The sequence below is a fragment of the Podarcis melisellensis genome (assembly GCF_964234715.1).
Source record: "Podarcis melisellensis genome assembly, chromosome: 8".
NCBI lineage: Eukaryota > Metazoa > Chordata > Lepidosauria > Squamata > Lacertidae > Podarcis > Podarcis melisellensis.
In genome coordinates, this window is record NC_138540.1 from 47,056,373 (window position 1) to 47,078,350 (window position 21,978).

The window sequence follows — 21,978 nt, forward strand, 5'->3', positions numbered from 1 at the left end:
GCTCTGGTCCATGGGGTCACAAAGAGTCAGACACGACTAAATGACCAAACAACAACAACAACAACTGCCTCTCAGTTTTGGCCCATTAGGACCCACCTGCCCATTGCCTCCTCCTCTGGGCAATACTACAGTCTTTTTTAAGGGAGCCCAAGGTTTGGCAAGGGGACACGGATGGCGCTGTGGGTGAACCCACAGAGCCTAGGGCTTGCTGATCAGCAGATCAGCGGTTCGAATCCCCGCAACGGGGTGAGCTCCCATTGCTTGGTCCCTGCTCCTGCCAACCTAGCAGAAAGCACATCAAAGTGCAAGTAGATAAATAGGTACTGCTCTGGCGGGAAGGTAAACGGCATTTCTGTGCACTGCTCTGCTTCGCCAGAAGCTTAGTCCTGCTGGCCACATGACCCGGAAGCTGTACGCCGGCTCCCTTGGCCAATAAAGCAAGATGAGCGCCACAACCCCAGAGTCAGTCACGACTGGACCTAATGGTCAGAGGTCCCTTTGCCTTTACCTTTAAGGTTTAGCAAAGATGTTCCCATTAGGCTGAAAGCAGCGTTGTGCAGTTAACTATGATTGTAGTGCTTGTGATTCTGTATGTGTGTGTGTGTGCGTTCAAACTGAATCTTCAGTGTTCTGTTTTCTGTTAAGACATTTTTAGGAGGAAAAGATATTGACTCACAACGTTGGAAAATTATAGATGTGGATCAAAGCAACTGGAAATGGTGAAACAGATACTTCCAAAACACTATTGAAGCAGGGTGGGGAAATGCTATCAAATTGTTGTGGTATTTTGTGCAAATGAATATAAACCATATATTATCTTAGCTATTACTTCTCAGTTGTGATTCACAGGATTTCTTAACAGTAGTGTCTTAGCAAGCAATCTAATTTTCAAGAAAGGAAAATCTTCTTCTATTGTGCTTGCTCATGATATTAAAGCAGATATTGAATAGAGACCATTTACTGAGATGACTATATGCCCAAGTGTCAGGATGGACATCCCAACATGTACCAAAAGAGTGGTAGAAAACTTAATAAGCTAAATGTGTCCCCAAAATGTTGTCCTAATGAGCACTCACACTTTAAATGTGGGTGCCCTTTGTAGGATCACATGTGGGGCTACAGTTCCCAGGGAACTTACTAGAAACAGGGGGCTGGCTTGCTTCTCAATGTTATTAATTGGAGGTTCACGCCCAGCCTCAGTAATCAAGTTTTTTGCTGGGAGGTGGGGCCAGCCCCATTTATAAATAGGGGGTGGAGCTGACAGCAGCCAGTCAGCTCTGGAGATTTACCCACCCTACCCTCCCTTTGTTTAATGTTTCTTGTTTTCAGGTTAACTTTTTCTTCCTGTTTAGCAGATGCTGCTGCAGTCTGTGACTGGTTGCTATTGAAGGACTGGGAAGAATTTTTCCTGCATATGCAGGTTATGGCCTCGGGTGGAATCCTTTAATCTTTTCTTCCCTATAAGGGGGGGGGGGTTGTGAAGCGATGATTCACCCCCCCTGCAGTGGTGATTCCAGGGTCCCCACTTAAAGGGGTTATATATATGGGTGTCACTGGCCATACGCTGAAAGGTTGTCAGTGAACAAACTCGGGGATATGGGCTTGGCTGCCTGCTACACTTACATCTCACAGAGCACCCCCATATCCCATTTACCCTGATGAGCCCCATTTTCCCCCAGCTGGGGGGGCTGGGAGGGATACATGCCCAAGGCCTAAGCCAAGGTCTTCCTACATTCAGAAGTTTAAATAAAGTTGTGGCCCAATTTTAATTCCATAACACGTGTCAGAGTCTTTATTCCTTTCTTGTGATCCCTGGAGGCTGGGGTTGTCATGCCTGGCCATGGAAAGCAAAATGTATGGCAAACGTGAAGCACCAGATCCTTGAGTCTCCTGAATTGCTTCAACTGATAATGAATAATTTATTATGAATTTGTAATTTCAGTTAATTTGTAATTTCATGTTGTGAACCACCCTGAGATCTATGGGTATAAGGTGGTATGCAATTTTAACAAATAATAAATTATTGAAATAAAAAGGAAATAGTATAGTAGACTTTGCATGGACAAGTGTAATGAAATTTGGAGCATTCATGCAAAATAAATATACAGGTTAAAAACTGTAATTGTTAACTGATATTCAATAGTTTGATTGAGACTAGTACAATTTTACACATCTCCTGAGTTTCAAGCAGAGTTTTGCTGATGCTTCTTTCCCCTTCTTTCAGTCTAACACATTGTCTTTTCATGTCATTTTTTAAACCTTAGGCACACTAAATTTCTCTCAGGAGCTCAACTGGGATGGGTGGATGCCTGCCTGAACCCCTTGCCACTGTCAAATGTCCACCCACGCCATCACCGCTCCAACTTCTGCTGCTGTGGGATACACCTGGCTGTACATTCCACAGCCAAGCCAGCTCTTTGCTGCTCCGGATAGCACTGTTACCAGCCCACTGGAGCCTCTATTGCTGGAAGCTGCTTGGTGGGAAGTTTTGCACTTCAGACAAAATATAAAGTGAATGGTGGCAGCTCCAGCAAGGCACTCCATGGCTGCCAGCATCATGCTAAGCTGGCTAACAGTAGAGAGGAATGAATCTGTCAATTTTGCTTTCGCTCATTCCTCACGCTTCCAGTCTTTAGTTCAGTTCTTCACATTTCTGCATCAGTTTGCAGTTATTACAGTTGCACGCCAGCCCCAATCTCATTATCAGGTTCCATAAAATGGGTGTTTTGCAAGCAACAATGCCCAAAGGAGCCCTTTTGTGAATGAACATGTGCCCCCAGCAGCGATGGTGTCTACTGTACTCTAAGAATTCTGAATGTGCCTTTGAGCACACTCAAAAAAGCTTTGCACCCATGAAAACAATCTAGAGATTGGACCAGGGGTCTTGCTAGTGTCTGATTAATGTTTTAAAATACATTCAAAGATTTAGGCAAAATGTGCATTCCAGGCACATGCATAAGGAAATATACATATGGAAATATACTTTATTTAAACTGTATCAGAAGGGGCATGTAGACTACGATCTATATCAGGGTGACCCCTCCTGTTTTGCTCTCTGAGACAAAATGGAAATGTGCTGTTCTCTAAAAACCTCATGCCATGTCTTCCCCCACGTCTGGTGTTGCAACAGCTGGGGTGCTCCTCAAAGCTTTGTGCCTTGTCTTCTCCACCCCAAGGGGAAGAGTGCCAGGGCTGTGTGCCAAATTCAACGAGAGAGGGGGCAGTTCTTAAGACATTACCCAGAGGGGGAGGGGAGAGGAATGACAACACGACACACAAGAACACCCTGTCTTTTGCCAAGTTTGGAGAGAAGCAGGATGTCCCTCAATGCATTGACAATCATTTTCTCCACCCTGGGGGGGCTGCAGTGAGCACAGAAATGCCTCCTGCTCACCAGCAAGAGGGAGGCATTCCATCTGTGGCGGCAGCGGTGGCAGAACACCATTTCTTGCACTTCCATCACCGGAGATGGGCGCTGGATCTGATCTGTACAGTGCTATGCAGCAGCTAGAAAGTTTTCTCCTGTAACAAACTTTTCTCTAGCGACAAAGAATGATGTTTTATTGAAACTTCTTGATGGTCCCTGTAAGAATACAGCTTTGCCTCTTCCCCAGACGGATGTGTGTCTACTGTTTGGAATCAATGTAAAGGCAGATATAGAATGTTGACTTTATAAGCATCATCTGCTGTCATTCCAACAAGCATCAAAACACCTGCAGGTTTCCCCAAACCCAAGTGATTGTGAAATGCAGTATCTTTCCTTTGAGATTTATCTGTTAAACCTATACCATGCACCCTTGATGTTTCAACCAGCTGGGTCACATTCTTGCCTTTGGTAAAATTACTAACTGCACCAGCTTCCTCCTAGTTTATGAAACCTACTAGATCTATCTTTCCACCTTCCACCCAGTTTATTATTCTCTGTGTATTTGGCAGCTCCAAGATGAGTGTACTAGAGACCCGGAGACATCGTTATTCTATGCATCAAGACTTCTCTTTGTCTTCCTTTTTTCTCATCATTCATCAATGACACACTGAGAGTTGTCTTCCGAGTCTTATAGACAGTTTGATTCTTCATCATTTATGATACAGAAGCTGTGTTATGGACCCATCAAAATCCTCATTATTCCGCTCTTACTTGCATCTGTTTTAAATGGTTTTTGTCATCTATAAATATTGAAGCATTTTTATCCGCATCTTCAGAAGCAAAACTCTCTCTCATTATTTCATATTTTCATCTTATGCACTTGTTTGTTAACAGCTTCCACAACAAGCCAATGAATTTACTTAAAATAAGCATACTATTACTACTGCTATTTCATTCTGTTACCTTGGATATTTATCCAAGATGTGTGTGTGTGCGTGTGTGTGTGCGCGCGCGCGAGTACATTGTTCTGTGCTTTCAATCCAGCAAGCTGATTCGTTTTTTAAAAAAATAAGAAGAAAGAAAAAGAAGCAGCTCCCTACAAAAGCTTTGGGTGTGAAAGGGGTTATTTAAGGAAGAGGTTTGCTTACCTTCATAATTTGTTCACCGTGTTTGTTCACTTGCTGCAACACCTCTTCTCTGGGTTAGAAAGGCAAACCATTTATTCCAGGTCTTGATGATCCATCCCTATGGCAATTCTGGGGGTGGACTCTTTGTGCCTCCCAGGAGTTAGGGATGCTACTCATACTGGCAGTGGCCTGTTATATGTTCCACATATATGTCCCAGGACCACCAGATGGTGTCTATCACCATCAGTTTCTACATGAGTTCAACACAGCATTTATCCCTGCCCCAAGCTCTCAATAAGGGCTCATTGTGGTCCCAGCTTCCTAGGGGCTGACAAGGAGATGGTTGATGGAGATCTCAAACTCCTCTCCCCAGAGTGAGCTTGTCATTACGGCATCTTTGTGGAGCTTACATTCACTGGCTTCTTTCATAGTTTTCATAGTTTTTTTCTGTTCTCAAAGGGCATGGTGATGTCAGCCTTTATGATTTTCTTCCTGTCGTCATGGCAGATGACAATGTCAGGTCTCAGCAGGCTTCCTGTGTCAGGTATAGATCAGGTTAGTGACATGGTGCCCACTGAAGCGGGGATGGCTTTGACCAGAAAGTTCACCACCTTAAAACAAATAGGAAAATAGTGTTTTCCCCTCTGCTCCACTGAAGTGATCACAAACAATCTTCAGTCATTTCTACAGAATGATGCCACATCTATATTTTCATTTATTTTATAAATATTTTCATTTTTAAAAAGAAATAGTACCAATAATTTTTTTAAAAAAATGGTATATAATTATTCACAATTACAGTGGTACCTCGGGTTAAGAACTTAATTCGTTCTGGAGGTCTATTCTTAACCTGAAACTGTTCTCAAGCTGAGGTACCACTTTAGCTAATGGGGCCTCCCACTGCCCCGCCGCCGCACGATTTCTGTTCTCATCCTGAAGCAAAGTTCTTAACCCGAGGTACTATTTCTGGGTTAGCGGAGTGTGTAACCTGAAACGTCTGTAACCTGAAACATCTGTAATCCGAGGTACCACTGTATATCACAGGAATGTCACTTTAAACTTTCCCCTTTAGCTCTTAGAACTTTTCAATAGAGGTGACTGATGTCCCTTGGGACTGATAGGGCAGAATGGATGGAGGCAAGTAGGTGGAGCCGCCAACAATGATTGTTGTTGTTGTTTAGTCGTTTAGTGGTGTCCAACTCTGCATGACCCCATGGACCAGAGCACTCTAGGCACTCCTGTCTTCAACTGCCCACCGCAGTTTGGTCAAACTCATGTTGGTAGCTTCGAGAACACTGTCCAGCCTTCTAGTCCTCTGTTGTCCCCTTCTCCTTGTGCCCTCCATCTTTCCCAACATCAGGGTCTTTTCCAGGGAGTCTTCTCTTCTCATGAGGTGGCCAAAGTATTGGAGCCTCAGCTTCACGATCTGTCCTTCCAGTGAGCACTCAGGGCTGATTTCCTTAAGAATGGATACGTTTGATCTTCTTGCAGTCCACGGGACTCTCAAGAGTCTCCTCCAGCACCATAATTCAAAAGCATCAATTCTTCAGTGATCAGCCTTCTTTGTGGTCCAACTCTCACTTCTATACATCACTACTGGGAACAACAATGATAAGCAGAGCCAACTAATTCCAGTTCTTCTCCTCCTTCTCACTGCCGAGTTCTACAGGGACAACACTGAGAATGAGGAAGCTGTCAAACAGTGCCACCCACGGACTGGTTGTAAGTAGGCAGGAAGGCTGCTGGGTGCTGTCTGAGGCCAGACTGAGGTTGATGGGTCAGTGCCACAATTGTGCTAATGGGCCAGCCACCCCTGTTTTCCACAGGAGAAAACTGTATTCACCATGACTGGGGGCTGGTAGAAGAACTCAGGCACTTCACTGGTGCCAGGGGAAGTCCTCATGGACACCATTGCATTCATAAGCACACTATTGGTAACCCTGGCCTCAGAAGCTGCCGCTACCAAGCAGGCATTTTCATATGAGGGTCGTTATAGGCTTATAATGAAGTGACACTGTTCCAGAGGTGTTCTGAAGGTAGAAATGACAATGACAAGTAGGGAGGCACCAGAACAAGAGAAATATACAAACGTAAGTAGAGCCTGCTGGATCAGACCAATGGCCCATCTAGTCTAGCTTCCCACTCTCACAGTGGCTGATCAGACGCCTATGGGAAACCTTCAAGCAGAATTTGAGCACAAAAGTGCTCAGAAGCATTGCTGCCTCCAATATGGCTAGTAGCCATTGACAGCCCTGTCCTCCATGAATTTGTCTCATCCTCTTTTAAAGCCATATAAGTTGGTGGCCATCACTGCCTCCTGTGGGAGTACGTTCCATAGTTTAGCTATGCAACATAACTAGTAGCACTTAAAGAGGAATCTGCATTATATCACAACGATCTGCCACCTCACTAACCCTTTTATTGATTTTCCACACCGCAAAACTAGTCTTCTCATTTGAGATCCTTTTGCCACACACACCAGTGAAAGCTTGCATGAATGACATTCCAGGTCATAATCTCTGAAAATGCTTCACTTTGGGGAAACTACACATTCCATTCTACAAGTTGAAATTCTGCCTAATTCACATTTCCCAAAACAATATGCAAACTGAAACACACCTATCCTTCAAAATCTGCAGTTTATACGATTCAGTTCTCCAACAACAACAACAACAAAGGTTACAAATGCAGTATATCTGAATTTTTTTCTTGAAGAATTTTGCATATGAAATATGCATATTTAGAGCAGTGTGCACTATAATGAGGATGTTTTGAGCTTTTTCTTTTAAAAATGAAAAGCCAAAGTGAAAATTCAGCAATCTGAGCTGAAAATGAGAAACTGAAAGAAAGAAAATTCAACAGATTCATCAATCTCTACATCTGATTAACATAAGCAAAGTACACTGATGTCAGGATCACGTCAGCTTCCTCGCCTTGCTAATCCTGGAAGTCATGGATTGTAGACAGAGTACATTCCTAAAATTCAAATGTATCAAGGTACAATCCCTGTCATTTCCAGGTAGGATTTGAAAAGACCCCACGTGAAACCCAGAAGAGTTTATGCCGATCAGAATGAACAATACTGAGCTATATGGAGCAATGGTCTAATTTGGGATTAGGCTTCCTTTGGTTTGTATGTTTCATCCATATTGCCTTGCTATGATTAATTATTTTACTCCTTTTTCTCATTATGATCATTTTTTTGCAACTCTGGGTGCCATGACATTCAAAGACTGTGTGCATGAGCATACAGAACACACACACACAAGGCCAAATTTTTGGGGTATCGTTCCCCCCCCAAGAGTCAAAGTTCTCCTAGCATGCTTACATAATTCATGCACTACAAAAGGCATTATAATTCCAATACTTCATCCTTTTGACGAAGATTATACCAAGGACATAAAGTGCCCACAAATTAATCCATCATTTTGACATAGTTTTTAATGAGTGGAAATGCCAAAAAAAGAAAAGAAAATCCATTGTCATTGAGTTTCAAAGACTGTAATATGCTGCCACTTGGATTGGAAGCTAAATTCATTTTTTAAAAAAGAGATGTGTGTTTTTTTTCTTCCAGCTTTTAAAATAGCTACTTACTTCAACATCTTTTAAGATATTTTCATCGTTCCTATATTAGATAGATACAGTTTAAAAGGAGAAAAAAATAGGTACAAATTTAAGAATTGTATCCCTTCTATGTAGAGAAATGTTTCATTCTAACAAACTGCAATGTGCCATTGCCCTCCAGTGGTTAAAATGGTTCATGGAAAATTGTATTTATTTAAAGAACTATGCTTCTAAAACCATCAAATAGTTTAGCAAAGTAAACCGCTCAGTCCACAAATTATTAAAGCCAGTTTGCTGAGATTCAGATCAATGGGTTTAAAGTGGTTTAAGCACTGGCTTATCCAGTGTTATCTACTAATTTAAGAATGTCTGTGGTGATTAATCACCAGCCTTTTAAATAGTGCTGCCCTGAATTGTTTGTGTTTGTTATTTTTGTTGTTGCAGGAAACTGGTGCTAGAATTCCTGAATTCCACTAGTTCTCCCCTCCTAGGTCAGCAACCTGAGCCCGGTTTTACTCAATTGTGGAAGACCTTGTCCCAAGAGCAGGTTTGGAAGGGGACAGGGTCTGATGCAGATAGATAGGGTGGAAATTGTCTCTCTTACCCAGGAGTGGGGAAGAAAAATCAATTCGATTTTTAAATCAAACCTACCTTATTTACATCTTCTGAAACAATAAACGAACAAAAATGCACCCATCCTTTAAAATTTGCTCTTCTTCAAATTCTGCAGTGCAATACTCCAGATAAATAAGATGTACAAAAATGCAGATAATAAAGTGCCTATTAGTGAAACTAAGCTTTATGTTAGAGGGGAATTGCTTTGCAAAATTGTATATATTAGGCAAAATGCATACAAAAATGTACCTATTTTGAGAAGTTTATACTAAAATGCTGGTGAATTTTCACCAGAACCTTTTTTAAAAATAATAAAATATAATAGTAATAATAATAGATAGCAAACTGATGTGGGAATGAGCTTAAAATTGCAAAAAAAATGACAAATGAGAGAGACCCCATCCCATGTCATGTGGGTGGGCTTAAGCAACAGCTTTCTGCCTAGCTCTGTGCAAAAGAGATAAGCTGTAGGACAGGCTGCATAAAGGGGGGGGGTGTCATATGATAGGAAGAATAGGAAAACAAGTATTACCACCTTAAACCTAACTCCCTTCTTTATTTTGTCAGAGTTTTTAGCACTTGGTGCCTGATACAAGATGAGCAGAACTGATTAAGTTATTTGGGCCATGTAAAACTGTTTTAGCTCTTAAGTGATCAACCCATCTTGCCCCAATGAACAACTTGGCCAGTGATTTCTGCACCAGCTGAAATGTCCAAACCATCTTCAGAGACAGCCCAATGTGTTTGTGTTCAAGACATAGATTTTGTTGGCCAAAACTGTTCTTTGTCCTCATAAATTTAAATTCAACTATCCTATATAGCATAGTTTGGAATTAAGCAGATAGTTTTAAAGTATATATCATATCCCACTACTAACTCGAAAAGAGGCATCTGTTAGTACCAAATCAAGTCCTAAAACAATTGAAGGAACCTAGCTGCTTTCCTAGATGCTTTTGAACTATGGTGCTGGAAGAGACTCTTGAGAGTCCCATGGACTGCAAAAAGATCAAACCGATCCATTCTGAAGGAAATCAACCCTGAGTGCTCACTGGAAGTACAGATCCTGAAGCTGAGGCTCCAATACTTTGGCCACCTCAAGAGAAGACTCCCTGGAAAAGACTCTGATGTTGGGAAAGATGGAGGGCACAAGGAGAAGGGGACGACAGAGGACAAGATGATTGGACAGTGTTCTCAAAGCTACCAACATGAATTTGATCAAACTGTGGGAGGCAGTGGAACACAGGAGTGCCTGGTGTGCACTGGTCCATGGGCTCATGAAGAGTCGGACACGACTAAACGACTAAACAACAACAAGAAGCTGCTTCTAAGTGAAACTGTGTGTTGTATTTAAAACGTCAGTTTTAAACAGTACTTCTCAAACTATCCCTTGCTATAAATGTCTGGTTTTCTTTTAGGTTCCATAGCAAATTTGATTTTCTATTTACAGAACAAAACAGCAATGGTCCAAATGTGATTGTAGTCCATTTATGAAGCAATCCTGCATCACTATTTAAAATGCAAATCACTTGAAATGTGGGAACATTTCACATGCAGTATAATTTAATTGTTACCTTTACAGTGTGATTCTAATTTTAATGGCAAAAGCCTGAATCAAGGACAGCACTATCTAGAGCAAAGTAGGGATTTAATTTTATACATTGAGAATCTATCGCATTTTGTGTATCCCAAGACACAATCCTATTTAAGAATTCATAGATTATTTTTTCATCTAAATGATGAAAGAAATTCATAAAGATAATCTCATCAATCATAGTAACAGCTCTGTTTCAAAAGCCAGCAGTATGATTCCTCTAATATAGAACAGCAGCCTTAACCTTTTCAGACTTGAAACCCATTAGGGACCCATTTGTATGGTGATAGTGCTGATGTTGCAACCCACCTTAGATCAGGCTATGACCTGTTTTTTGGTTCTGACTTGCCAGTTGCAGAAGGAAGACTGAGATAAATATTGATCCCACATTCTCACCTATGAGAACTTACCCATATGCCATGGAGGTCTAATTGGTTTGTTTTAAAAATAACTATATTCCACTTTAGTTTCAACGAGTATCAAAGATAGAAATTGGAGACCAAGAACTTCTGAATTACATCACATTGGATACCCCTACTGTAAAGAGAGGGGGTCTGGCAGAGCATTCCATGGGTTAAAGGCCACTACAGGAAAAGTTCTTCCTCTGTTAAACCTATTCCCCATCCGCCAAGTTGCAGAATCTGAAACAGAGTTTCTGATGATAAGTAGAGCATATAGAAAAGAGGGGTTCTTAAGAGACCCAGGTCCCAAGTTGTTTCTGGATTTAAAGCTTATTACAACATCTTGAGTGGAGTCCACAAAGAAACTTGCAACCAGCCAAATCAAACAATGTAGTCAAAACATCTGGCTCAAATCAACACCATAGTCACTGTAGGCTGTATCTAATATTGGTCCTACTCAGAGTAGACCCATTGAAATGAAAGGAATTGACCTAGACCCATTAATTTCAATGGATCTCCTCTGAGTAGGACTCAGTTGGATACAATCCTGCATTTTGCAACAGTTGTGGTTCTGGGATGCTTTTCACTGGTGGTCCCACATAGTACATGTTACCATAGTTTAAACTGGTGGAAAATAATGCCTGAATGGCTATGCCAAAAGTCCACTTTCATTTGAAATGGTTATAGCTGCCAGTCCAGTCAAAGCAGGGAAAGTCACCCTTTGCTGCCTACAACATGTTCTCTTCTGTTCAAAATGTGGAGGATGTGCACAAGCTTAATTTCTCATCATGGTTGTGCAATAAATCACAGTTGACCAGCTTAACTTGAAGTTATACCTAAGGTATAACCTAAGGTAACTCATAGTCAATGTTAGTCTCCTTTTCATCCAGGATGACTGAACATCCTGGGGCCTGGATGAATAGTTTCTCTGCTTTGCAATCTCAAGCAGCTTACCATAGCTGACCAAGATGGTCTCTCATTTGAGATCCAGATTATCCCAACAGACATGGTAAAGGTGAAACTTGTTGTAAAGAAATAGGGACACCCAGCCTCATTTTTCAAACAGCTACATAACTGCAGTCATGTTGGCGCTTGCTGAGTGGCAAGTCTGAGCCACTCTGATTCGATTCATTGTGAAAAGCAGTCAGCCTTCTCAATTTCTCTAACCCTGGGAGAAGAGCCAGCTAGCCATCTTCTTGACTGCAGAAAGTCTCTTGATCACCGTGACCAGACATCCAGCTCAATGTAACCCTGAACTTTTCAAATATAGACAGCAAAGGAAGGATCAAAGCACCATAAATGAATGCAGTTTTGTGCACAGCGAGACACATTTCATCCTGCATTCCCAGCGCAAAGCCTTAGTTCAGTTACGTGGTTAGGCTGCTGCCTCCTCCTCTATTTTTCTAAGACTACACATGTCGCAGAAGAAAGATACTTATGCTGTGCCAGATAGACCACTTTGTGAGAATATGAATAGCATTGCATAAGGTACAGCACCTTGTTTTTAGATGCTTAAGATGCTTTAGATGCTTAAGATGATAGATGATGATGATACAATATCCCCTCCAGTGGTAATTACGGGAACCCCTCCAGTTGTAATTATGATTTGCTACCTGATAAATGAGTGCTACATGATTTAAAACACACACACACAACTGCAATCCTATACATATTGGGGCTCTTTCTATTAGTAGATGTGTATCGGATTACACTGAGTTGATTCATTATTGATTTAATCTTCATTTTTGGTACACATAAAAAGTTCTAAAGGGGAGAGTCTTGCTTTACTTTTAAATGGGATGCAACTAATAAATCTCCAAGATTGTGAAGATTTATTATTATTATTCCTGATTTCTTATTGGTTTTGATTCCTACCCACCCTCTACAGTTAGCTAACATTATGCAGCATAGTTTTGCTCATTGGTAGGCAAGCTAAGGCCCGGGAGCCAGATCTGGCCCAATCATCTTCTAAATCCAGCCTGCTAACAGTCCAGGAATCAGTGCATTTTTACATGAGTAGAATGAGCCCTTTTATTTAAAATGCATCTCTGGGTTATTGTGGGGCATAGGAATTCATTCATCCCCCCCAAAAAATATAGTCTGGCCCCCCACAAGGTCTGAGGGACAGTGGACCGGCCCCCTGCTGAAAAAGTTTGCTGATCCCTGGTAATCTTAGCTCACACAAGAGCTCGATGAACAGCTTTTCACTACAATATTTTCTGCTTCAGCTCCTTTATCCTAGTGCAAGATACTTGATCTTTAAAAGAGAGAGCCACAAAGTAAATTCAGTGCCAACCCAACCAACTAAACCCACCAGGGAGGGAACCCACTGGGGAGTAACTACAGAAAAGATGTCTCATCATCACCATCCAGACTGCCCTCTGGGAGAATGAAGAGAAGGGCCTCAGGTGACAATCTGAGGGTCCAGGCAGGCTCCTATGAGAGAAGGGGGATGAAGCTGACATGCACACACAGTAGGGATTTACTCTGTCTGAACATACTGTTGGTCTGCATATAACAGCTGAGTGAATTGTTGTACCTGCCTGGGCCATTAACTAAAACAGTTTACCTCACCTCTGATTTGTAGCCTAAAATTCACCTTCTGAGGCAGAATGGAGCTGTTAGAAATGGAAATAAAATGTATAATGCACCAGCATGGCATGAAAAAGACCATGTGGTTCAGTGGTTAGAGTGCAAAACCAGAACCAGGGAGATCTGCATTCATATCCCCACACAGCCATGAAATTCACTTGCTGATTTTCAGCTAGTCACTGTCCCACAGTCTCTAGTGTTCTGCATAGCGTGTTCTCATTAAAAGAGAGCACGTGTTGCGGTTGGGGCCAGCATAAACATTCCTAGTTGCCAGCCAGGCTGTGGCAAGGGAATTGATTGGATTGGTGGTTGATGTTACTAGGGTAAATTTGATGTTGCCAATTAAGGGGTGGGGTCAGAGGTTATTTATACTGGGTCCACAGAGTGTTCTTTTCCCTTTCGCTGTGGACACCGGATCACCCGCCCGCCCTCCCTTTGAAAGGGTTTTGCTTGACCTTGCTATGCCTGTCATGGGGTCGTTCGCCTTGGTGCGGGGACCTGGTAGGAATTTACCTTTTGGCTGATTAGTGTGTGCCAATTGGTTTTGCCTACTACGTAGCAAATCGTCACAACTTGTAAGGTTGGCGGTTAGGCATTGGTTAAATTGGTTGAGGGAGGGGTATGGATTGGCTGTGCCTACCCCTCCAATGCTGCTGCGAAATGGGAATTCTGTTAAAGGAATTCTGGGGCTTACCATCCCCTTGTCCAAACCCCTGGAATCGGGTGCGGGCCGTGTAAGACCCCAAGGCGCATGCAGGGAGGAACTGAAGGGTCTGTATCGCAGCCCCAGTTGCCCTGCCTGTTCCTCCACACTGACTTACGCTGGAATCCGGGAGTCAGTGCTATCCACAAGGCGGGGGGGATAGCTAGTCATAACCAATGCCTAAGCAACCATTCACAATTTGTATGATAATAAAGTTGTGGCCAAAATTATGCCAAAAACCTTAAACAAAATTTATGTTTGATGTGTGAGTTATTGGGGGAAGGGATGTTTTGGGGACCTCAGCACGCAAAGAGTTGTTGTGAGCCTAATGTAAGGCGCATGATACTTCTGTGCTGCGCACCAACTCACTTCTCCTCTTTCTCCCAGTAAGCAACAGTGACCCACCTGCTGTGAAGCTTGTGTAGCTGATGGCAAACAGTTTCAGGTAAAGTAAGACACAATTATTTTTAATAATAAATAATACTATTTTCTATTCCTCAGCTCTGTATCTAAGCTATCTTCAGAGAGCAGATGAGATCTTTATAGAATGGTGGCAAGAGTCTTAAGGGCATCCTTTGGCCTGGCTCTCTCTATTGCTTATGGCTCAGTCACATCTGGTAACTTGAAAAAAAAAAGTATCTCTGTAATGTGAGCTGCAATAAATTTGCAAGGTTTCTGCAAGTGAGCTTGAAGGGCTTGTTCAGCAGAGCTTGAATTATCAGTAGGTTCCAAAATTAGTTGTCACCTCTGGAAGGGAGAGAGATTCCAACAACTCTTTATATAAATCGCTTTCTGCCCAGTGCATCCTAAATATTCAAAGGAGAAGTCCATTAGTATTTTGATTTGAATTTTGCAGGGCCTTATCATGCATGTCTAAGGGTTATTTCTTTCCCTCCTTTTCTCCCCCCCCCCCTTAGCTGGAGCAATTGCAAATACATTTTCATAGATGATGCACTTTAGCAAGTATAAAGATTAGAAGTCACCCAGAGTGGCCATACCATCAATTGTGACAGAGCCCATATTTGACTTTCATTCCTGACAGGAAGGAGATAGTGCAGGTTGGGCTCAGCATAGATTTGACAGCACCTGGACACCTCTTATAGAAAGTAAAATAAATGATTTGATATGAAAAATAGACTGCCAAAGTGATACGGGGGTGGGGTTTTTATTATTACTGGTGTCTTTTTTTATTAGGTTTTGTGGCAACATAAATTAATGTACTAATTTAGAAAGCTAGCCATTGATAAAACATTTCTAGTAGGACATATAGAACTTATTCTTAAGAATATTTATTAATACTGAATACAGAACACAAAGTTGAAAGGAACCTCAAGGGCCATTTAGTATAACCTACTGCAATACAGTACGCAGGTGGTGAATAGCTGTCAACATTTCTCTTTTTTTAAGGGAAATTCCCTTATTCCGAATAGGATTCCTCACAAGAAAAGGGAAAAGTTGACAGCTATGGGGTGGCACTATGGTCCATACCACAGAGCCTAGGGCTTGCTGATCAGAAGGTCAGTGGTTCGAATCCCTGCGACGGGGTGAGCTCCTGTTGCTCAGTCCCAGCTCCTGCCAACCTAGCAGTTCGAAAGCACCCCAAAAAATGCAAGTGGATAAATAGGTACCGCTCCTGCAGGAAGGTAAACGGTGTTTCCGTGCACTGCTCTGGTTCGCTAGAAGCAGCTTAGTCATGCTGACCACATGACCCAGAAGCTCGGCCAGTAAAGCAAGATGAGCTCGGCCAGTAAAGCAAGATGAGCGCCACAACCCCAGAGTTGTCTGCAACTGGACCTAACGGTCAGGGATCCCTTTACCTTTACTGCAATACAAGAAATGCAGGTAAAGAATCCCTGACAAATGGCGTTCTACTTGTTTAAAAACCTACAATGGAGGAGAGTCCACTACCATCGAAGGTACTCTGTCCCAGTGTTGAACAGCTCTTACCTATGGAAAGTTTTTTTTCTTGTAATTTGAATCCATTGGTTTTAGGGTCCTATTCTCTAGAGTGGCAGAAAACAAGCTTGCTCCATCTTCCATGTGACAGCTCTTCAGATATTTAAAGTTGACTATCATATCACCTCTCAGGCTTCTCTTTTCCAGGCTAAACAGACCCAGCTCCTTCAGTCATTCCTCATATGGCTTGGTTTCCAGGCCCTTTATCATCACTTTTCACACACACAAAATGCCTCAAAGCAATTTACAAGTCATACAATACACATAACTTAAAAACAACAACAACATTAAAACCATGCATATAAAGCAGCAACAGAACAAAAAGTGTTCATTCAACAATAGCTATAAAAATGCTGAGTTATACCCATGTCACCATAGGATGAAACCATAAAACCGACCAGAAATCCTATCTTAATACAAGTCAGTCCAAAGCCTGAGTAAACAAAAAGAGTGTTAACCCAGCATATAAAAGCTGGCAACGATAGCCCCGGGAAAGCATGAGGAAAGCATTCCACATCTCAGGAGTTACCACTGAAAAGGTCCATTCTTGCATAGGCACCCTCTGTTCCCCTCTTGGATACAAGTCTTCTATTATGAAGGAGTAACAACAAAGGTATTGGGTAGCAGAATGTTCTGCTTGTGGTAAACAGATCCATTCATACACATATGTTTATGTTGCAGTCATAAATGTGCGAACCTGTCCAAAGTTTACAATAGCCAAGTGTAGAGAAATAAAATGATGGACCTACATTTCAAAATATATTATGTGGAAGTGTGTCTACTGCAATTCAGCACTCGTTAATTGCAGTAGACACACTCATCCCCACACTGACACTAATTCCCACTCCCAAATACTTTCCATGAAAGCTTCATTGAAATCATAGAAATGGAGGTGGGTCCCAAGGGTCTTCTAATCCAATCCCTGCAATGGGAATTGCACCAAATGTACAGAAGTGTGCTTGCATAATTTGCATTCATTTCAATATGGATCACAATAAGAGATGTTTCCAGTGGATTGTTGCCCTAATACTTCTTTTGCACCATTTAACACCACAACCCTTTGGCTTTTCAAGAAATATTGGTGTTTGGATTTGGACACTGGAGGGTCAAGATGAGGTCAAAGAGATTTCAAATTAGCAGTAATGAAGTTCCCAAACAAGGAAACTATGAATGAAAACACATTGCATTTGATTCAGCTTTCTTGATATATAACTGTGTTTTCAGTTGTAAAACAGACACACTCCTTCTCTCTCTTTCCCTGATCACAACAGTTCCACCAGCAATTTCTGAACTTGCTTTCCAGGCACGTAATACAGTTAGGAAAGATTTTCACATAATCAAAGTTGGGTATTTCTAGGGAGATCAAAAGAGTCTGTGAAGTGGAGAGCAGGTGCTACACACATCTTAGAAGATCTGAGAATGCAATTAACCAGCAAATGAGCCCTGGAAAAGCTAGCCTTCCTGAACAGATGAGCACAGTAAAAGTCACAGAGAAATGAGCTGGTCAAAGCACACTAATAACAACAGTGAGCTTATGGACATCTGCCCTGTCTCTTAACCTTTGTGAGAAGCTAGATAGTCCCAGTACAGTAAATGCAAGGAGGTACAATTATGTAAATGTGTTGTCCGCTAGAAATAGATGAAAGTTTATTGATTGCTTTGGCAGAGGCTTGACAGAAGAGAATGATGCTGGCCTCTCATTCATGTTCCAAGTGATTTGGTACTTAGGGTGGCTCGTGGCTGGCTGAAAACATTGAAGTGGTCCACAGAGAAAAGAGCAAGTGCTGTGACTAACATATTAGGGTACAACTCTGGAGAAGCAGAGTGGTTATGTTGCAAGTAGAGTCAACACCCAAATGTTGGTGAAATTCATTCTCTTGGGTGAAAGAGCCATGCAGTTTTAAGGGAACCAGGAAGGAGTTTTGGTAAGACCAGCAACATTTATCAGGAAAGAACTCTTACAAAATGGAGTGATGGTCAGTAACCTGACATCCCTTTAAAAGGGAACTAGACAAATTCCATTACTGCTAGCCATGATGGTTATGTTCTTCTTCCACTGTCAGAGGCTATATGCCTCTGAATATCATCTTGGCTGTGAGTCCTGGAGGACCTGCTCCCTGGGAGGGTAAGCCCTGCCTGACTCCAGCTACATGAGGAGACTGAATAAATTTTTGGGTTGGGGCATTGTTTAGGGGTTTTTTGTTAGGGGGTTCTATTATTTATTGTCCTAAGTGTTTAAAATATTTTAAACTGGTTTTACTTGTGCATATTTTTTTAATTTGGGGTTTTTGTTGTTTTTAAATTAAGGGATGTAGGATGTGCCTGGAAAGAGAGGAGCTGAGGAGAGCAGAGGAAACCCCAGTCAAAATGGTTTGGGGCAATAGGTGGTATGGAGTGAGGCAGGCTGGGTAAGGAGCATACAGCACAGGCAGTTAATGACTGTGCCATTTGCCAGCCTCTCTTCCAACTTAATGAATTGTGGTTGTCCTATCAGTCAGCCCTCAAGTCTGCAGCTATTGTTGCTGAATGCCAGGTCAGCTCTGAGTAAGACCTCCCTACATGATCTAATTATGGATGAGGAGGCTGATACAGTCTGTAACACTGTATCAACACCTGGGTTGGTGAGCAAGGTGGAATTGGTCTCACCCAGCTGTGCCAACCTGGGTACTCGGTGCAGCAGACTTGAGGGCTGGGGAGGGGGCGTTTCTGTAGTCTATAGAAATTCTCTTTCTGTCTCCTGGCTCTCTGTCCAGTTGTGGGGGGATCTAGAGTGTATGTTGCTTGCTTTGGGCAATAGGATAAATTAGGTATTCTGCTGATCAGCGGCATTGACTTGGGCCCCAGACTGTGGGTACTGAGCATGTGTGCTGGTGCCATGACATCATATGGTTCTGGTCCAGTTTGGTGGTCATTACTAGAAGGTAATGCTGGGGCAGGGGTGCTCTTCAGCCCCGTGTAGCATTCAATTTTTGTTCAGTTTTATCTGCTATGCTGCTTTACATCTTCATGAAACTGCTGAGAAGGATTATCAAAAGTTTTGGAGTACGTTGTCAGGAATATGCTGATCACCCAAAGCTTTACTTCTCCTTTACATCTTTTTCTGGGCCCAGTCCACAGTTCTAGTTATGACTCAGGACCACAATACCTCAAGACCACCTCCCCCCATATGAACAAAAAAAAAAGCAAAATAAAATAAAATGATGTGGATGTGGTGGGAGTTTGGGTCAAAGAAAATATTTGATAGTTATCAAGAAGAGTAGCTGCAAGAGCCATGGGTGTTAACCAAATGTTGGCTGGGAGATTATGAAAAGGGTGGTTGGTTTTTTGTTTTGTTTTTTGCAGAAGCCTACAGCTCTTTGGGTTTGAAACTTTGCTCTCATTTCTCCCTTTCTCCCCTCCATCTTCTTAGAATTCAATAGCTTCTGTACTGACAAGGTGCTAATCACAATCCTATATCATCAAGCAGAGTAATGATATCAGAAGGAGCACCAAGCTTAAAAGGGAATTCTTTTGACTTAAGGGATCAGTTTGTCAGAAAGTGGTAAAATCTTGCATTATAGGAGAAGAGAGGGTTCAGGTTGATGGACTGAGGAGGAGACTTACTAAAGACAAACAAGAAAACACTGAAAGAAAAGGCAGCAGAAAGCGAGTTTAATAACCTGGCTTCTGCTGATGGCTTTCCTATGATACCACTATAATTACAGAACACTTTCCCTCTTCCATCCCTCTAAGACTTTTGTACTTCCTGACAATTTTGTTCTTCCCCATCATTTTAACTTTCTAAGATATTTTTTCTGAAATGTGGCACAAAGATAGAATGACCTTCATACTATCCAGCTTGCCACCTTTTTCTTTCATTCACTTCCTTGTTTTTAAAGAAGTAAAATATAGCCCCTGTCCTAGGAATCTGGAGCTAAAAGAAACTTTAGTTCTTAAGCCCTGGTGGTTGGTTGGCTACTGTGATCACTTCTAGATGCTTTATCAAGTCCGAGTGCATAATTTTGGAAACCTTTTTTTTTTTTTTTTGCATGATGTTTATCAGCCTTCTATAACCAAAGTCATGCAGCTCATTTCATTAAGATTGCTTTGTTGCTGTTTTTCCAGACATATATGTGTGTGCTTTCTTCTCCAAACAGTAACAGCTATCAGTCAAACTCTATTACCATTGTTTATATTGATAAATCATTTAGAGTGCTATTCAATGTTAGTCCTACTCAAAATAGCTCCAGTAAAGTTAATGGACATGGCTAACTTTAGTTTATTGATTTTAATGGGTGTACTCTGAGTAGAAATTAGCTGAATACAATGCTTGATTTATAAGATTATCAAGAGGGCACATTACAGAAGCCAGGGAAAATACAGACTAAAGCAGACTTTTTAAATGACATCAGTTTCTCCTGTGTAGTACATACCCTTTGTTGGTTACATTATGCAACTCCCCCTCCACATTCAAATTTTTAACAATAAATATCTGTGCAGGTTCTATTATGATGGTGATTGAAAAGTACAAACTGGAGTATTATGTACATATGTTTTAATCCCAGTTTTTGGACCACCCCCACCCCCTCTCAATGCAGATCACATCAACCCAAAATTCTTTATGGTGCTTGTGGCAGGCTCTGTATGCAAGTGAAAATGAGATGGCATGGGTCTGGATCTCAGCTTTTCTTGTCTTTTCTTTTCGGCAATGACATACAAGGGAAAGGGACCTCGGGCAAAAGGTCCAGAAGGGGGAGATCTATTTGACAGCACCAGAATCAAGAGGTGAGTTGTAAACAGGCACTTATATCCAGTTACAGACAACCTGCCTGATCTCTCCCTTCCATGGTGTACCTCCTGGGAGAAAAGCAAGACATAAAAACTGCCCAATCTGGAGTATAAAGCAATTGCAAAGTTAGGGGATGTCACAATTTTAAAAACTGCTTAATGGGAACTATTTGTCTAATGTCTCTGATACTTGGCTGGTCTGATGCCTTACAAACTAGCACAATGCATGAGAATTTCATGGCAATTGAGTGTTAAATTTTGGAAGTTAATAACATCAGAAAACAGTCTGGTTCTCCCCCATTGTAAGCAATGTAGAAATAATAATGAGTGAGCAAGGAAAAGAGAGTGCAACTAGAATGAAAGAGAGAAGAAATGAATGAAACAATAACAAATTACTTGGTTGGAGAGATGCCACAATCATAAAGGTGGTTTTCCCAAGGTGAGGCTCATCCATTGCACTCCAGTCTGCTGCCCCTTGTGATTTCCCCCAAATACAGGAAACATGAATGCATAATTTTTGCCAAATTTTGCTAAAGGTACAGATAAGGAGATTGCGGAGAAGCTGAATGAATTATTTGCATCTTTCTTTGTAATGGAAGTTATATGCCAGATCTAGTGCCTGAACTGACTTTTGCAGGAGGTGAGTATAAGGAACTGAATCAGATAGTGATGAGAGACTAGACCTAATAGACAAAATAAAAACTGACAAATTGCCAGGTTAGGACGGGATCCACCTGAGAGTTCTTAATGGAGTCAAATGTGAACTTGCTGGTCTTCTAACTAAAATATGTAACTTGTACCTCTGCTTAGCCTCCATACCTTAGGACTAGAAAGTAGCCAATATAACATCAATATTTTAAAAAGCATCCAGAAGGGTCCTAGAAATTACAAGCTGCTCAGCTTATATCTGTCTGATGTAAATTAGTGGAAAGTACTGTTAAAGATAAAATATCCAAAGCACATAGAAGAAGCCTTGCTGAAGCAAAACCAGCATGGCTTCTGGAAGGCCAATGCCTGTCTAATGAAACTATTAAAGTTCTTTGAGAGTGTTGGCAAGCATATAGATGCAGGTGGCCTGGTTGACATAGTGTACTTGGGCTTTCAAAAAGCCTTTGACAAAGTACCTCACCAAAGACTCCTGAGTAAGCTTGTCAGTCAAGTTAGAAGAGGACAGGTCCTCTTGTGGATCATGAATTTGTTTAGCTGTAGGAAACAAAATGTAGGACACTTCTCTAAATGGGGAGATGTAGAAAGGAGCAAGATTTTAAACATGACCCAGTAGCTTAATGAACAGC